The sequence below is a fragment of the Saccopteryx bilineata genome, chromosome 1, assembly GCF_036850765.1.
Source record: "Saccopteryx bilineata isolate mSacBil1 chromosome 1, mSacBil1_pri_phased_curated, whole genome shotgun sequence".
In the NCBI taxonomy this organism is placed as follows: Eukaryota; Metazoa; Chordata; class Mammalia; order Chiroptera; family Emballonuridae; genus Saccopteryx; species Saccopteryx bilineata.
In genome coordinates, this window is record NC_089490.1 from 74,788,667 (window position 1) to 74,805,476 (window position 16,810).

The 16,810-nt window shown below is 34.6% G+C and overlaps 1 protein-coding gene across 1 annotated transcript in view; it reads right to left on the reverse strand.

The window, feature by feature from the left end:
• ASCC3 (activating signal cointegrator 1 complex subunit 3) overlaps positions 1–16,810 on the reverse strand; it is a 353,954-nt gene that overhangs the window by 295,616 nt on the left and 41,528 nt on the right. The window lies entirely within an intron of this gene.

Sequence of the window (16,810 nt, forward strand, 5' to 3'; positions counted from 1 at the left end):
CTATGCCAAGTGGTTACCAAAGATTAAACTGATTCCAGAGTGAGAAAATGAGTTTTAGGATTTAGACATTCAATCACAAAACTGTATGAAATACCTATTCCAGAAAGCCTTTAGATTTCCTCAAGTATAATTTGGACATACCTATTATTTCCTTGTTCAGAAATGTTATCCTCTAATTTTGCATGTATAGATTTTATATTAACCAAATTTTGACTGTTCTCCAAGATTCCACACAAAATCATAATTAAAAGTAGAAATTCATGTGAGTATATACGAGACATTATTTAATAAATATCTCATTTTACTGACATCTACATACAAAGCCACCCTTCTTCCAGCAAGCCTCCAATCATGGAACAGCTCCTCCTCTGGGCAAAGCATCATAGAAAATACTGGGGCCCCAATCACTCTCACGCTGGTGGCTCCTAAAGCAATGAGCCCACACAAGGAGAGGCAACCAAGAACTAGGTTACTGTCTCTCCCTTCCATCAAGTATTCAACTCCTAAAGCAAGGCTGCCACCCAGAGAGAAGCTTCTCATTGTTCCAGCCCTAGCTTCAGAGTTCGGCCTCAGAGATCTTGCTTGGGATGAAGGGGGAAACTAGGCCACAGAAATATTAGGGAAACGTCTAAAACACAAATCAGTGGTTGTCTAGGGCTGGGAGAAGTTGGGGGAAAGTATAGGGGCACAGTACCTAAAAGGTTAGGATTTCTTTTTGTGTTAATAAAAAGGTTCTAACATTGACTTTGGTGATGTTTGTACCAATTTGTAAATATACTAAAAATATTGATTTATATACTTTAAATGAGTGAATTGTATGGTATGTGAATTATATACCAATAATGCTGTTTTTTAAAAATTATAAACCATAAGGACTTAAAATTCTAAAAGTAAAAAGAAAAATCGCTTAGTGTCAAAAGAGAAATATGAAATATAATTTTCCCAATAAGCATTTTAACTAAGTGTTTTTAATTGTTAAGACACAAGCCTTATGCTTAATGTTAAGCGTAATAACGAACCAACAAATTCAAAAAAGGTTGTTGCAACATGATGCCTACATAGTTACTTGTCCCACACACACTGAAAACAAACCGTAGTAGGAAATGCTCTCTACATATAACATGAAACATCCTTTATAAAATATCAACTCTCAAAGAATGTGTCAATTCTTTTTTTTTTTTTCCTTTTTTTTTTTTTTTTCATTTTTCTGAAGCTGGAAACGGGGAGAGACAGTCAGACAGACTCCCCCATGCGCCCGACCGGGATCCACCCGGCACGCCCACCAGGGGCGACGCTCTGTCCACCAGGGGGCGATGCTCTGCCCATCCTGGACGTCGCCATGTTGCGACCAGAGCCACTCTAGCGCCTGGGGCAGAGGCCACAGAGCCATCCCCAGCACCCGGGCCATCTTTGCTCCAATGGAGCCTTGGCTGCGGGAGGGGAAGAGAGAGACAGAGAGGAAAGCGCGGCGGAGGGGTGGAGAAGCAAATGGGCGCTTCTCCTGTGTGCCCTGGCCGGGAATCGAACCCGGGTCCTCAGCACGCTAGGCCGACGCTCTACCGCTGAGCCAACCGGCCAGGGTAAATGTGTCAATTCTTAAACTGAGATGATACTTCCATAAGAAGATAATTTCTCATGGCAGAATTATCCTTACAAATATTCTTTGCTACTAAAGTTTACTTAAACTGAAATTCATTGTTCACACATGATAAAGATTCTAGTTAAAAATTTTTAGTCCACAACGTAATTTTAAGAAACCACCAGTATATTTGGAAGATAACATCTAATGTAACATCACAAACACAAGATCACAGCACAAAAAGCAAATTATTTCTTAAAAGTAACACACCTAGGACCTAGCAAAAAGGATACAGATGCTGTTTTGCTTTGAATATCAGGACTTTCTTAACTCCAAGATGAAGAATCACCAGCAGAATTCTAAGATTAGCTGCCATCAGATTTGAAGCAATCTTAAAATGATACTTTCCCTAACATTTGCCACATAGAGAGCAGGTGCAGTTTACATCAAGATTTGCACTACAAACTATAATAATTTGGCAGTCAAAGTGATTGTTTGTAAAGGTACAGCTCTGGATCACTATTATGTGCAATGATACAAATTCCAGATGCTTTCAAAAATGAAAAAAAGGGGGACATATCAGTGGGTACAGAAACAAACATCAACTGCAGAGTTTTAGAGAAAAAAAAAGGAATGCACATTTCAAACAATAAAAGGCAAGTTTCACTGACCTAGCTATAAATTAAGGAAGAGATTTAAAGGAGATAATAGGAATAGAAGACAAGTAGATGTTGTTAAAGCCATTATCATCTATTAAGGTAGTCTAAATAGACAAAGGTTCTTAAAGTTATAATAAATCATTTTTCATCAAATAATTAAAATAACTAAAATAATTGTTCACCAAATAAAAATGATGAATGGAAATAGTAAAAACATTAACCAAAAGACTACATTTCCAATGCCAAAAATATTATTTCAGACCACGTGCAGACTAACTTGAACAGCACGACTTCCTTGTTTCTTACAATACTTTTAACAGATGAATGTAATTTGTGAATCTCTCAGCAGAATAATCCCCAACTTTCCACTGTATTCTGCATTATGTCATTTTTATTACAATAGAAAGAACTGCTATAATAGATACTATATTCCCAGTACAATACCAAATGAATCACAGACATATCAAAAACACAAAATATAAAATGATAAACTTTTAAATAAATTTCCAGAGAAAATTATACTATAAAAAATGACTTAATAAAAGAGATATAATGGAACTAAGAACTATAGGGCTAACCTCAAAGTGGGTACGTGCTGATATGCTGAGGTTTTGTGAAACCATAGAATAAACAAATAACGTGTACTTGGATTTTGGTTTACTCAAATATTTAGAGGCAAAACATTTCAAAGCAAAACACAATCCTGGTCATGTTAATGTCCTATTTGAATCCTACTTCTCTAGTAAAAAAAAAAATTTAATCACAGGAACAAGCTTTAAAGTAAACAAAATTTCAATATTTATAAAAGGTTTGTCAGTACTATTTTGGTTACCTTCTAGTCAATGTTAAAGAATTCATTGAAAGTCAAAAATAAGCATATCTGGAGTTCCAAAAAGACCTTTCAAAAAAAAGAGCAAATATTCTCCAAATCAAATAGTCAATGGGCTTTTTTGAACAATAACCAGTGATACACAGTAGGCACCATATATTGATGTACACAAGGAACCCTTTTGGACAACCACATGGCTACGCAGATTATGAAATTAATTTCAAGATTAAAATCAGCTACTAAAATTGTTATTCAAGGATTGGTCATGGCATTGGCCTATTCAAAATTTATCAATGATACATAAACCAGAAAACACAATCACATTTATTAAAAGTGTTAACATGGTACCTGATACACACAAGATTTAAAATTTTTCTAAATAGTCCAATAGAAATAATAAGAGATAAATATAAAAACCCCAGAATCAGATGTAAAAGACTCATGTGGACTTGCACAAGATGGGGAAACCTGGCAAATATATTCCTAAGGAAAATCCTGAAAGAGTAGAAAGCTGGTTATCTGCAGGGTCAACATGAATAAAAAATGCATTGAAGGCTAGGAAATAACTTAATGTATTATTACTTATATAATATTTCAAACACCCATTTATCATCTCAAAGGGTACTACACTGATTGGAATAAAAATGAGAATGCAGAATACAATGGAAAGTTGGGAATTATTACTTCTGCTGAGAGATTCACAAATTACATCCATCTGTTAAAAGTATTATAAGAAACAAGGAAATAATGCTGTTCAAGTTAAATCTGCATGTGGTATGAAATAAGCTTTTGGAATCAAAAGTTTCAGGCTATGAGCAACTTTTTTAAGCACTCTGAGCCTCAGCTTTCTCCTCTATTAAATAAATTAGCATTTCTGACAACAAGTAGTTAGTAAATACTTACTGATGGTATTGACAAATTTTCCCCGGCTAATGAATATCCAACATACTTCTGTCAGCAGGAAATCTTATAAGGTAACTCATGTCACTGCTAGAGAATGGCTAACTGTCAAAATAAAATTAAAAATCCTTCCTTATACTAGGCCCAGTCTCCCTATACCTTTCACCTCTCACTCTGCTGTGACTTCTGCTGTTACAGAGAATGACCTTAGTAACATTTCTACAAAACAACCTTTCAAATACCTGAAGACAAGGCCAACCAGTGGCCAAGCATTACTCGTAAGTTCCTTTTTCCTAGGTAACCAACCAAATTCCTTACTATTTCTCATATAACTTGATTTCTAAATGATTCTCTATGCAGTTTCCATTAAAAAACATTTTACTGAACCTCTTAAAAAAAAGGCATCCAAAACTAAACATAGTATTTTAAATATAATTTGATCAGATCAGAGACTAAAACAAGTAGATGGTAAACTTTTCTGAACACAGCATAAACAGTAACAACATCACACTATTAGTTCAAACTGAATATGTAATCAAGTAAAAATGTTTGGTTTTAGGTTTTTTCCATAGGAATTCCAACTTGGCCAAGATTCCAATATCCTGTACTTTATATAAATTTTAAGCCCAGAGGAGGTCAAGATGGCGATAGAGTAGGGGGACATATGACCTTCCACCTCCCTGAACCAAAGCGGATTACAACTTAATTGTAAGAACCAACACCTGGAAAAACCAACTTTGGACTAAATAAGAGGACTCTTTAATCAAGGAACACTTAAGAAGCCACACTGAGACTAGTAGAAAAAGCAGAAATGCGGAGAGGGCTGCCCAGCTCCCAGGAATGAACAGCAGCCCGAGGACTCGCAAGGCAGAAAGTGAGTTTAGCAGAGAAGGGAGGGTCCTGAGCCCCAGGAACAAAGCACCAGCCTGCAGCCCCAGAGCCTAGAAGAGGCGTATGGACAGTATTTAGCTGCAAAACAAGCCAGGACACTGTTCGTGAGAAAGAGACATATTTCTCAGGCCCAGGATTCTTCTTAAAGGGATCGCACACAAAACCTCTTTCACAACCACTCACCCGGAACTCCAGGGGATGGGGAGAGAGGAGAGGACTGGAGTAGCAGGAAGAGAGTGTAATCTAGGAGGCACAGGGAGAAACATTTTGAGGGACAGCCACCCTAACCACTGGGCTGAGTCACCCCCCAAAATCTGAAGTGAATATTTCCCCTGAAAACAGCAATACCAGCAAAGGGAAGCAGGACACCAGACAAACAGCACTCAGAGCAGAATCGCTTAGAACAGTGGTAATCAACCTGGTCCCTACTGCCCACTAGTGGAAGTTCCAGCTTTCATGGTGGGTGGTAGGTAGCAGAGCAACCAAAGTATAAATAACAAGATAGATTTAACTTGTATTTAGTAAGTTGTTTTATAAGGATTTATTCTGCCAAACTTAGCAAAAATGTGACATAAAGTACTTGGTAAGTAATTATTATTATATGCTTTAACTTGCTGTAACTCCGCTTTATAAATTTTATAAAGTAAAGTTACTTCCCTACTTTATAAATCACCATTACTGTGGAACCAGTAGGAGGTTAGAAAATTTTACAACTAACAGAGATACAAAAGAAGGTGGTAGGTATAAAAAGGTTGACTACCCCTGGCTTAGAAAGAGGGAGCCTTCAGGAATCCAGTTTTGAGTGCTAGGGTCTGAGCTACTGCGCCCCACCCACAGTGCTGAGGATTTGCCGGGAGGGTGGGTGGCAGTAGAACACAGAAGCACAGTACTGTCGGCACAGGCGGAAACCTGGCCGGCCATGACTGAAGGCCGGTATGACCTCAGTCTGCCCAGCAGGGGCGGAAGGGGTGCATGAAAGCGGTCTGGCCCAGCTGCAGGGCCGGGTGAGCAAGAGCAGTCCCGCCAACAGGGTAAAGACAAAAGCGTGGGAACAGCAGAGACCCGCGGCTGAGCACAGGCACGCAGTCCCAATGGGCCTCGGAGCCGGGGACTATGCCTAACACGTGAGCACAGATCCACCTGTGGGGGTGGGGCAATAGCCTAGGAACAGGTGGAGACCTGCGGCTGAGCATAGGTGAGCAGCCCTGCCCGCGGTACCAAGGTTTGCAGCCCCAGGCGCAACGTGGAGCCCCATCCGCGGGAGCGGGATGAAGGCCGAGGTCTACTGAGGCTTGTAGACCCGGGCACGTGAACACGGCCCCTCCCCTGTAGCAGAGGCAAAAATTGCAGCGACAGCCACAGCAGGGTGGCACCAGCAATGCCCATACCCAAATGCCTGAGGCAGCGGCAGAGGAGGTGTTGGGCATGCAGACAGACAACACGTAGGGAACACAGAAGCCACACCAAAGGGACTCCAGTGGCCACACCCTTCTTATACACAGACAAAATGGGAAGGCAGAGAAATGCAACCCAAATAAATCAAGAGAAATCCCCAGAAAAGGACTTGAATGAGTAAGAAATACTCAAATTACCAGATACAGAGCTTAAAATAATGATTGTTAGGATGCTCAAAGATTGTAGAACATCAATAGATGGACAAAATGAACTCCTAAAAAAAGATAGCGAGTGTAAAAAAGGACATTGAAATAAAAAAATATCAGTCAGAAATAACAAATACAATATCAGAAATGAAGAACACAATGGAAGGAATTAAAAGCAGTGTGGATGGAGCTCAGAATCGAATCTGTGAGTTAGAGGACAAGATAAATGAAAGTACAGAAGCAGAGCAGCAAAATGAAAAGAGACTCAAAAAGTCCGAAGAAACTCTAAGAGATCTGTGACAACATGAAGAAAAACAACATCCACATCACAGGGGTTCTGGAAGCAGAAGAGAAAGAACAAGAGATAGAGACTTTGTTCAATCAATTCAGAGCTGAAAACTTCCCTAAATTGATTCAGGAAAAAGTCACACAAGTTCAAGAAGCACAGAGAATTCCATTAAAGAGAAATCCAAAGAAATCTACACCAAAACACATCATAATTAAAATACCAAAACTAAAAGATAAAGAGAAAATATTAAAAGCTGCTAGAGAAAAAAAGACTATCACCTACAAAGGAGTCCCCATAAGGATGACATCCAACTTCTCAACAGAAACACTTGAGGTCAGAAGGAAATGGCAAGAAATAGTCCAAGTAATACAGAACAAGAGCCTACAACCAAGACTATTTTATCCAGCAAGGCTATCGTTTAAAATTGAAGGAGAAATTAAAAGCATTCCAGATAAAAAAAAAAAATCAAGGAATACATTACAACCAAACCAATGCTCTAAGAAATGTTAAGGGGCCTGTTGTAAACAGATCAAAGAAGAAAAGAATATAGTAAAAGAGGAATACAGATTTAAAGAATAAAATGGCAATATTCAACTACATATCAATAATAACATTAAATGTAAATGGATTAAATGATCCAATCAAAGACAAAGGATAGTTGCATGGATAAGAAAATAGGACCCATACATATGTTGTCTACAAGAGACACACCTTAAAACAAAATATGTACATAGACTGAAGGTAAAATAATGGAAAAAAATACTTCACACAAATGGAAATGAAAAAAAGAGCTGGGGTAGCAATACTTATATCAGACAAAAATAGACTTTAAAACAAAGGCTATAGTAAGAGATAAAGAAGGTCACTACATAATGATAAAGGGAGCAATCCAACAGGAAGATATAACCATTATAAATATCTACGCACCTATATAAGAGCACCTAAATATATAAAGCAGACTTTGATGGATATAAAGGGCAAGATCAACAGCAATACTATAATAGTAGGGGATTTCAATACTGCACTAACATCACTAGACAGATCAAGAAAGAAAATTAACAAAGAAACAACAGACTTAAAGGACACACTAAATCAACTGGATTTTATAAATATCGTCAGAACCTTTCACCCTAAAGCAGCAGAATATAGTCTTTTTAAGTGCTCATCATACATTCTCTAGGATAGACATGTTACAGCACAAAAGCGGTCTCAACAAATTTAAGAATATTGAAATCATAGCAAGTATTTTCTATGATCACAATAGCATGAAACTAGAAGTCAACCACAACAGAAAAACTGAAAAATACTCAAACACTTGTAAACTAAATAGTATGTTATTAAATAACGAATGGGTAAAAAATGAGTTCAAAGAAGTAAAAAAATTCCTAGAAACGAATGATAATGAGCACACAACTCAAAATTTATGGGACACAGCAAAAGCAGTATTGAGAGGGAAGTTCAAAGCATTACAGGCAAACCTTAAGAAGCTAGAAAAAGCTCAAATAAACAACTTGACTCTGCATCTAAAAGAACTAGAAAAAGAACAGCTAGTAAAGCCCAAAAGTAGTAAAAGGAAGGAAATAATAAAGATCAGAGCGAAAATAAATGACAGAGGCTAAAGAAACAATACAGTGGATGAATGAAACCAGGAGCTGGTTTTTCAAAAACGTAAATAAGATCAATGAACCTTTAACTAGACTCACCAAAAAAATGAGAGAAGACTCAAATAAATAAAATTAGAAACGAGAGTAGAAAAATAACAACTGACACAACAGAAATACAAAATATTGTAAGAAAATACTATGAAGAACTGTATGCCAAAAAATTAGACAACCTAGATGAAATGGACAAATTTCTTGAAACAATTTTAAAATCAATCTGGAAGAATCAGAAAACTTAAAAAGACAGATTACAACAAATGAGATCAAAACAGTTATCAAAAAACTTCCAACTAACAAAAGTCCTGGGCCTGATGGCTTCACAAGTGAATTCTACCAAATATTCAAAGAAGAACTAACTCCTATCCCCCTCAAGCTATTTCAAAAAATTCAAGAGGAAAGAAGACTTCCAAGCTCCTTTTATGAGGTGAGCATAATTCTGATTCCAAAACCAGGCAAAGACAACACAAAGAAAGAAAATTGGAGGCCAATATCCGTGATGAATTTAGATGCTAAAATCCTCAACAAAATATTAGAAACCGGATCCAGCAATATATGAAAAAAATCATACACCATGATCAAGTGGGATTTATTCTTGGGAGTCAAGGCTGGTACAATATTCACAAATCAATCAATGTGATACATCACATAAACAAAAGGAAAGAGAAAAAACACATGATAATTTCAATAGATGCAAAAAAAAGCATTTAAAAAAGCTGATAAAATCCAGCACCCATTCATGATCAAATCTCTCAGCAAAGTGGGAATGCTGGGAACATTAACTGAACATGATAAAGCCCATCTATGACAAACCCACAGCCAACATCATACTCAGTGGGCAAAAATTAAAAGCAATCCCCTTAAGATCAGGAACAAGACAGGGGTGCCCCCTTTCACCACTCTTATTCAACATAGTTCTGGAAGTCCTAGCCACAGCAACCAGACAAGACGAAATAATAAAAGGCATCCTAATTGGAAAAAAAGAAGTAAAACTATCATTATTTGCAGATGATATGATATTGTATATAGAAAACCCTAATGTCTCAGTCAAAAAACTACTGGGCCTGATAAATGAATTCAGCAAGGTGGCAGGATATAAAATTAATACTCAAATTCAGAGGCATTTTTATACACCAACAATGAACTGTCAGAAAGAGAAATCAAGGAAACAATCCCCTTCACTATTACAACCAAAAAAAATAAAGTACCTAGGAGTAAATTTAACCAGGAGATTAAATTCTGAGACTTGTACTCAGAAAATTATAAAACATTGATTAAAAAAATCAAGGAAGATACAAACAAGTGGAAGCATACACCGTGTTCATGTTAGGAAGAATAAACATAATTAAAATGTCTATATTACCCAAAGCAATTTATAAATTCAATGCAATACCGATTAAAATACCAATGACATACTTCAAATATATAGAACACATATTCCAAAAATTTTATATGGAACCAAAAATGAACACGAATAGCCTCAGCAATCTTGAAAAGGAAGAATAAAGTGGGAGGTATCACACTTCCTGATATCAAGTTATAGTACAAGGCACTGTATTCGAAACAGCTTGGTACTGGCCTAAGAACAGGCATACAGATCAATGGAACAGAACAGAGAACCCAGAAATAAATCCACACCTTTATGGACAACTGATATTTGACAAAGAAGGTAAGAGCATACATTGGAGTAAAGACAGCCTCTTCAACAAATGGTGTTACATAGGTGTTAAGCTCTCCGACATCTCTGGCAGCACTATATCGTATATTTGCTGATTTATCTCCATGGGCAAGGGAAATAAAAGACAGGATAAACAAATGGGACTATATCAAACTAAAAAGCTTTTGCACAGCTAAAGACAATAAGAACAGAATAAAAAGACAAACTATACAATGGGAGAACATATTCGACAATATGTCTGATAAGGAGTTAATAACCAAAATTTATAAAAAACTTATAAAACTCAACACCAGGAAGATAAACAATCCAATCAAAAAATGGGGAAAAGAAATGAATAGACACTTTTCCAAAGAGGACATACAGATGGCCAATAGCATATGAAAAAATGCTCAACATCACTAATCATTAGAGAACTGCAAATTAAAAACACAATGAGATATCACCTCACACCAGTCAGAATGGCGCTCATCAACAAAACAACACAGAATATGTGTTGGCGAGGATGTGGAGAAAAGGGAACCCTCCTGCACTGCTGGTGGGAATGCAGACTGGTGCAACCACTGTGGAAAACAGTATGGAGATTCCTCAAAAAATTAAAAATGGATCTGCCTTTTGACCCAGCTATCCCACTTTTAAGAATATATCCCAAGAACACCACAGTACCTGTTTCAAAAGGAGAAATGCACCCCCATGTTTATAGCAGAATTGTTCACAATAGCGAAAATCTGAAAACAGCCCACGTGTCCAGTGGGTGAGTGAATTAAAAAGCAATGGTACAAAAAAAAAAAAAAAAAGCAATGGTACATATATACAATGGAATACTATGGGGCCATGAAAAAGGAAATCTTACCTTTTGTGACAACATGGATGAACCTGGAAATTATTATGTTAAGTGAAATAAGCCAGGCAGAAAAAAAATATATCATATGACCTAACTCATTTGAGGAATCCAATGAACAATGTGAACTGAGGAACGGAATTGAGACAGAGGAGAGATCAGAGGGACCAGAGGAAAAGAAGACAGAGGAAAAGGGATGATAGGATGGGATAAACCTGAAGGAAAGGGGGGAGAGCGATATAGGGAGGGAGGAAAGAAGATGTTGAGGGGAATACGGGGGAGGGGAGATGCATTCGGGGCAACACTAGAATATGTAAACACAATAAATTAAAATCAGTAATAAAAAAATATTTAAACCCAGAATTTCAAATGAATCTCTTATTTAATTCACTTTCTTCCTGCTTCTTCTCTTAGTTTTTAAAGATCTTTCTAAATCCAGATTCTGGCATCCATCACATCAGTAAATACTATCAATGCTGAATAACCATGTATTCATGCAAATTAACTGATTAAAGTACTGAGGACGGGACAAAAGTAAAACAATGCAGGATAAAAAAAAAAAAATGAAGACTTGACCCCACAAAAGGCAATAAACCAAAATTTAGCCTGAGATTTTTCAATCAATTATTAACTCCATCTAAATGCATTGATCAGCAACAGTTCCGCTATCTTGCTTGTCCCATTCTGATACTTCTTTGTCTAATATTGTAGCTACAAGACACACAAAGCTATTTATGTTCTCAGTAACTGCAACTACACAAAATTTAAAATACAATTTCTCAATTATATTAGTCACATTTCAAGAAACCATCAGCTACGTGGCTAGTGGATACCATGTTGGAGAGCAATAATATTTCAATCATTGTAAAAGGTCAGCACTGCTATAGAAGATATTTTGTTTCCACTCTAAAATGCTCTGCTGAGATCTAGATAGGATATGTTTATATAGCACGATTTATCTGTCTAGTTGTATCAGTCTATCAAATTAGATTTTTTAGAGCCCATAATTTTATATTAGTCACTCTTTGTGTTTACATTCTACAGATTTTGGCAAACGGAGGACTATCATATGTATTCATCATTACAGTCACATACAAAATCGATTCACTGCCCTAAAAATTCCCATGCTCCACCAATTCATCCCTTTCTTCTTTCTCTACAATCCCTGATCATTTTTACTTTTCCATTATTTTGTCTTTTCCAGATTGCTATATAATTGGAATTATACAGTAATGAAACTTTTTTCAGATTGGTTTCTTTCACTTAGCAATATTCACTTATTTGCTCCAAGTGGCTTGATGGCTCTTTTCCTTTTATTTCTAAATAATATTCCATTATATGAAAATAACACAATTTGTCTATCCATTCACCTAGAAAGGCTATCCTGATTCCAATTTTGAGCAATTTTATCCTGTTTTCATTTTTTTATTTCATTATATTCTGCTCTCCACATATTATCATATCCAAAAAAAATAGAAACAAGTACTTTATAGAGACATATTGAAAGAATACTAAGTTGTGCCCTTTTCATATTGCCATTTTTTATTTGCCAATCTTTCTATAACACATATTATTTAATCAGAAAAGGTTTTATTTTATTTTTACATAATAGCAACCAGATTCTGATTTACCAATTTTTTTCTTATTTTGTCTGTAAGTACATAAAGCATCACTCACAATAAATAAAATAGGTTTTCATACATTTCCCATATTTGGAATAAATACCTGAAATTATATAAACAAAAGAATACCTTATCTTGCAGACAAATCAGCCAATAACTTAAGTACAACCAATGATCAGACATTTTAAACCTTATTTCCACTATCAAATCTTATTTTTCAAAGAAAAAGCCTTGTTTTATTAAATACAATTTAACTAATTGGGAATCATTCTGACATACATTTTCTAAAATATCTAATCAATGAAAAATTTTAATTTTAATTTCATAATAGCAATTAAATAAATGTTTTAAGTCACTTGAGTTAATAAGCAAATCCAATAGCTTAATATATAATTCAAACTAGCTAAGAAAGATGGAGAAGCAGTAAGTTCAGAGTGTCCATCTTCTAAGTAGAAGAGGAGGCATTTTGAACTAACCCAGTTAGGAAAAGGAATAGCTTATGCACAGAAATTAAAATTTTGATTGAGCATCGACATGGCAAGACTTATAAGACAGAGCAAGTGGGTGAGGTATTATATTTAAAATAAGTTCATTTATTTGTATGTAAAGTTTTTTTCAGAGAAATAAAATGCCTAGCTCTTCATTATACATTTAATATTTGTATGTGAATTATTTATTACATTTCATGGCAGACTGATAAGATACACTAAATGTTTAGCCTCCTTCCTTATTGGCACAGACAATAAAAATCACAATATTTATCAGGAGACCTTTCCATTTGGGGGATTTGCAAGGCCACTCAACTCTACCTATCCAGAAATTCCTACACAGAAATTCCTTCACAGAATATTATTTCACACATCACATTTTCTGGGTATCAGTTATGTATAAAATGCATAAGGAACTAAGTTAGAGAACCAGATGCATATAAAATTGGAGACAGAATTGAAAGTACCAAAAAAATTACATAAATAAGGCTTAATAATATAAGTAACAATGAGTTCCTAGTTTGGGGGATTTTTTTTTCTTTTTTCTTTTTTTCAGAATCATCAAAATACTTGTAAAGACTACAGTCAAGTTATTCTTATTGAAACAACATAATGGAAAATGATTTATTTTTCATTACCTTGAACAAACTTAAGATTTTAAATTTAACCCTAACTAGAAAGAACAGTTGAGTGTGTATTAGTCACTATTGTGACAGAATAATTATATGTACATTCTGTAAACTGAATTTAGTTATGCTATTTTCAAGTTTTACAATGCTTATATATAGCTAAACCCTTAGTTTGTTACAATAAAAATATGATGATCCTGCAAGGATAATGCCATGTCTTTTTTAAGAAACACTAAAATGTATGTTACTTTTAAATACTTTAAAATTTCTTGAAAAACCCCTTCCCTTTTATGCTTAAGATAGAAAGGGAGCTAGCTTGCCTTCTTAAAAAAAAAAAAGAAAATAGCGATTAAGATGTAAAAAAGAGAAAAGCTAACAGACACTTTTAAAAACAAGAAAAAGATGTCACCAGACCAGAAAATGAAGCCAAACAGGCAAAGCACTGAATAGGACTAAGCTGACAAGCTGGGTTCCAGGTCTGGACTGTAAGGCTAGGAGTTTGGCTGGCATAGATAAACCTGCTCCTTACAATTTGGGAGCTACAGCTAGGCTTAGTTGGAAATCAGGGTATGCGCATGAGAAGGGGTTGAAGAGAACAACTACCAAAATGATACTTGAGGCCATGGCCACATGGAACTCTAAGACAGGGAGAAGAAGAAAATAGAATGGAAGAAGCCAGAAATCAATATCTGCATAAAAATTAAAATTCTAAGACTTATGAAGAAATCTTACATTAAACATGATACTCAACAAAATCTAAAAGGGAACGAACATAAGTTCACTCCAGAAGACAGTAATATGGAATAATGTGACAAAAATTTTATGTAATACTATAAAGCTCAAAGGAGTTACTTATATTAAAACAAAAGAGAGTATACAGTAATGCTCTAAACTTTCTGCTATTTCTGTAAACATAAATCTGTTCTAAAGAGTATTAATTTTAAAAAAGATGGTATACAATTCAAGAAAAAAAGAATTATAAAGATGTTATCAAACAAGATTATTCTCTTACTGTTAACAGCCTTTTATAAAGTTGAAGAATTATCCACTTGTGTTTTAAACGAATATCACCTAGCAAAATGCCTTATATATAAAGGATATTTAACAAATATTTTTAAAGAAAACAAATAAGTAACGAAGTGATAATTAATGATCATTATGGAGCTGTTGCCTACCAGCATTAATTACTGGGTCAAAAGATACATCTCTTGGAATTTCTCATTGCAATCAATTTTATTTTTCAGACACAATAAATGTCCTTGAGATCACATTACAGGGTGGGGCAAAAGTATGTTTACACTTGTTTGTATGAAAAATAATATAATAATTAATAAGTAATACAAGAATAAACTGTTTTATGTACTCTCAACTGCAAATCTACTTTTCCCCTACCCTGTATATTTTTAGGATATTTCAAATGTTATCATGATTATTATTGATAGCATAAGTAAAAACAAGTAGTTTTAAACAGATTAAAGTTTTTTAAGAAGAAATCTTGTTCTATTGTGAAAGAAATACATGTCTTCTAACTAGTTGTAACTAGAAGATCAAGCTTGTTCCAACCTCTTAAGTAGCTGAGGACTATCAAACTGCCAAATATCTTATTTTAAAACTAATACATGCTACATGAATAAAAGCTAAAATGTGGGGATAAAGTAAATGCAAAAGCAATAAAACCAAAAGCTGATTGTCTGATTACAAAACAATCTCTCTTCTAGCAAAAATGAAGTCTTAAAGAAAAGGCAGATTGAAAGAAAGGAGCAACATAACTAAGAGTAATGTAACATTTTTAATAAGAGGACATTATAAATAACTTTACAGCAAAAAGTTTGAGTACTCAGATGAAATGGCTAACTTCACAGAAAAATGTAATTGACAAACCTGAGGTAAAATGAGAAAATCTGACTAAACCATCTACTACTAGAAAATCTGAATTGGTGATCAAAGTCTACCCTCCAAAAAGACACCAATACAGTCTCCAAAGCACAGTAGTATCAAATTTTCACAAAAGAGATAGTCACTTTCTTATGGAAACTTTTTAATAATAGAAAAAAAAAGCTCCAGAAGTTTATTATATGAAGCTGGAATAACCTTAGGTATTACAACAGGATGATTTACAAATACTTTTTCAGTCTGGGATTCTAAGCATAGTAAGATAGAAAAAAAAAATGTACCAGTACCTACCCAAGATAGCCTCAAGAAAAAGTGCAGACATTCTGATTCTAGTAAATTAAAAATACACATATTTCCTTTTTTAATTACAGGAGGTATTCAGATAGCACCTCTACTATATGTAATAAACAACATACATTATACATTATATAATAAGCTGAAGGTTACTATATTCAATTTAGGGAAGGTCTTTCTTTGAGATAATAAGCAACTTTAGATTTCCTTGTGAAATTAAAATGATGTACATATTGAAAACTAAGAATAATGAAGTACAATCATAGGAAAAGTTTAAAATAATTCAGACAGTGTTTTGAATTAATCCATGCTGAACTGAGTATTCAAATAATTAGATAAAGGACAGTATGTTATTTATAACACTGCAAATTATTCTTAGTTTAGTTTGTGGCATAAAAAGTTATTAAATATTCATACATTCCAAAACAAAGTGTGAAAAAACATAAAAAATGACCATGAAAATTAGGACACCACTTATTTAGCAATTATTTTTTTCTCAAGAAAAATGTGCTAAGCAAATCTGCTTTTGAATTGCCAAGAATTTAGATAAATTGTATTTTCACAATAATTAATGCTCATTATTTACAGGTACTTAATCTAACACAATAATTTAACAAAGCTAAAATCAAGGTCACTTACAACTTAATTAAAACTACTTGGAATGTGAGCATTATTTATTCTCCATATACCATAATTAACCAGGTGGGTAGTAAGTAAGATTAGAACCTAGTACTATTATATATTTAAAAGCTTACTTTACATTTTCATATACATGACAAACTGATAGCTTCCTTGATTTTAAGAAAAACTACATATTGATTTTAATTGTTTACAGAAAACAAATTTACAACTATTGTGTGTGTGCGCACATATATGAATATATGAAGCTCAAAAAAATGTATCAAACTTTAAATATTTAAATGTGTTTACAGAGATTTCTAAATCTATCAGACTAATTTATG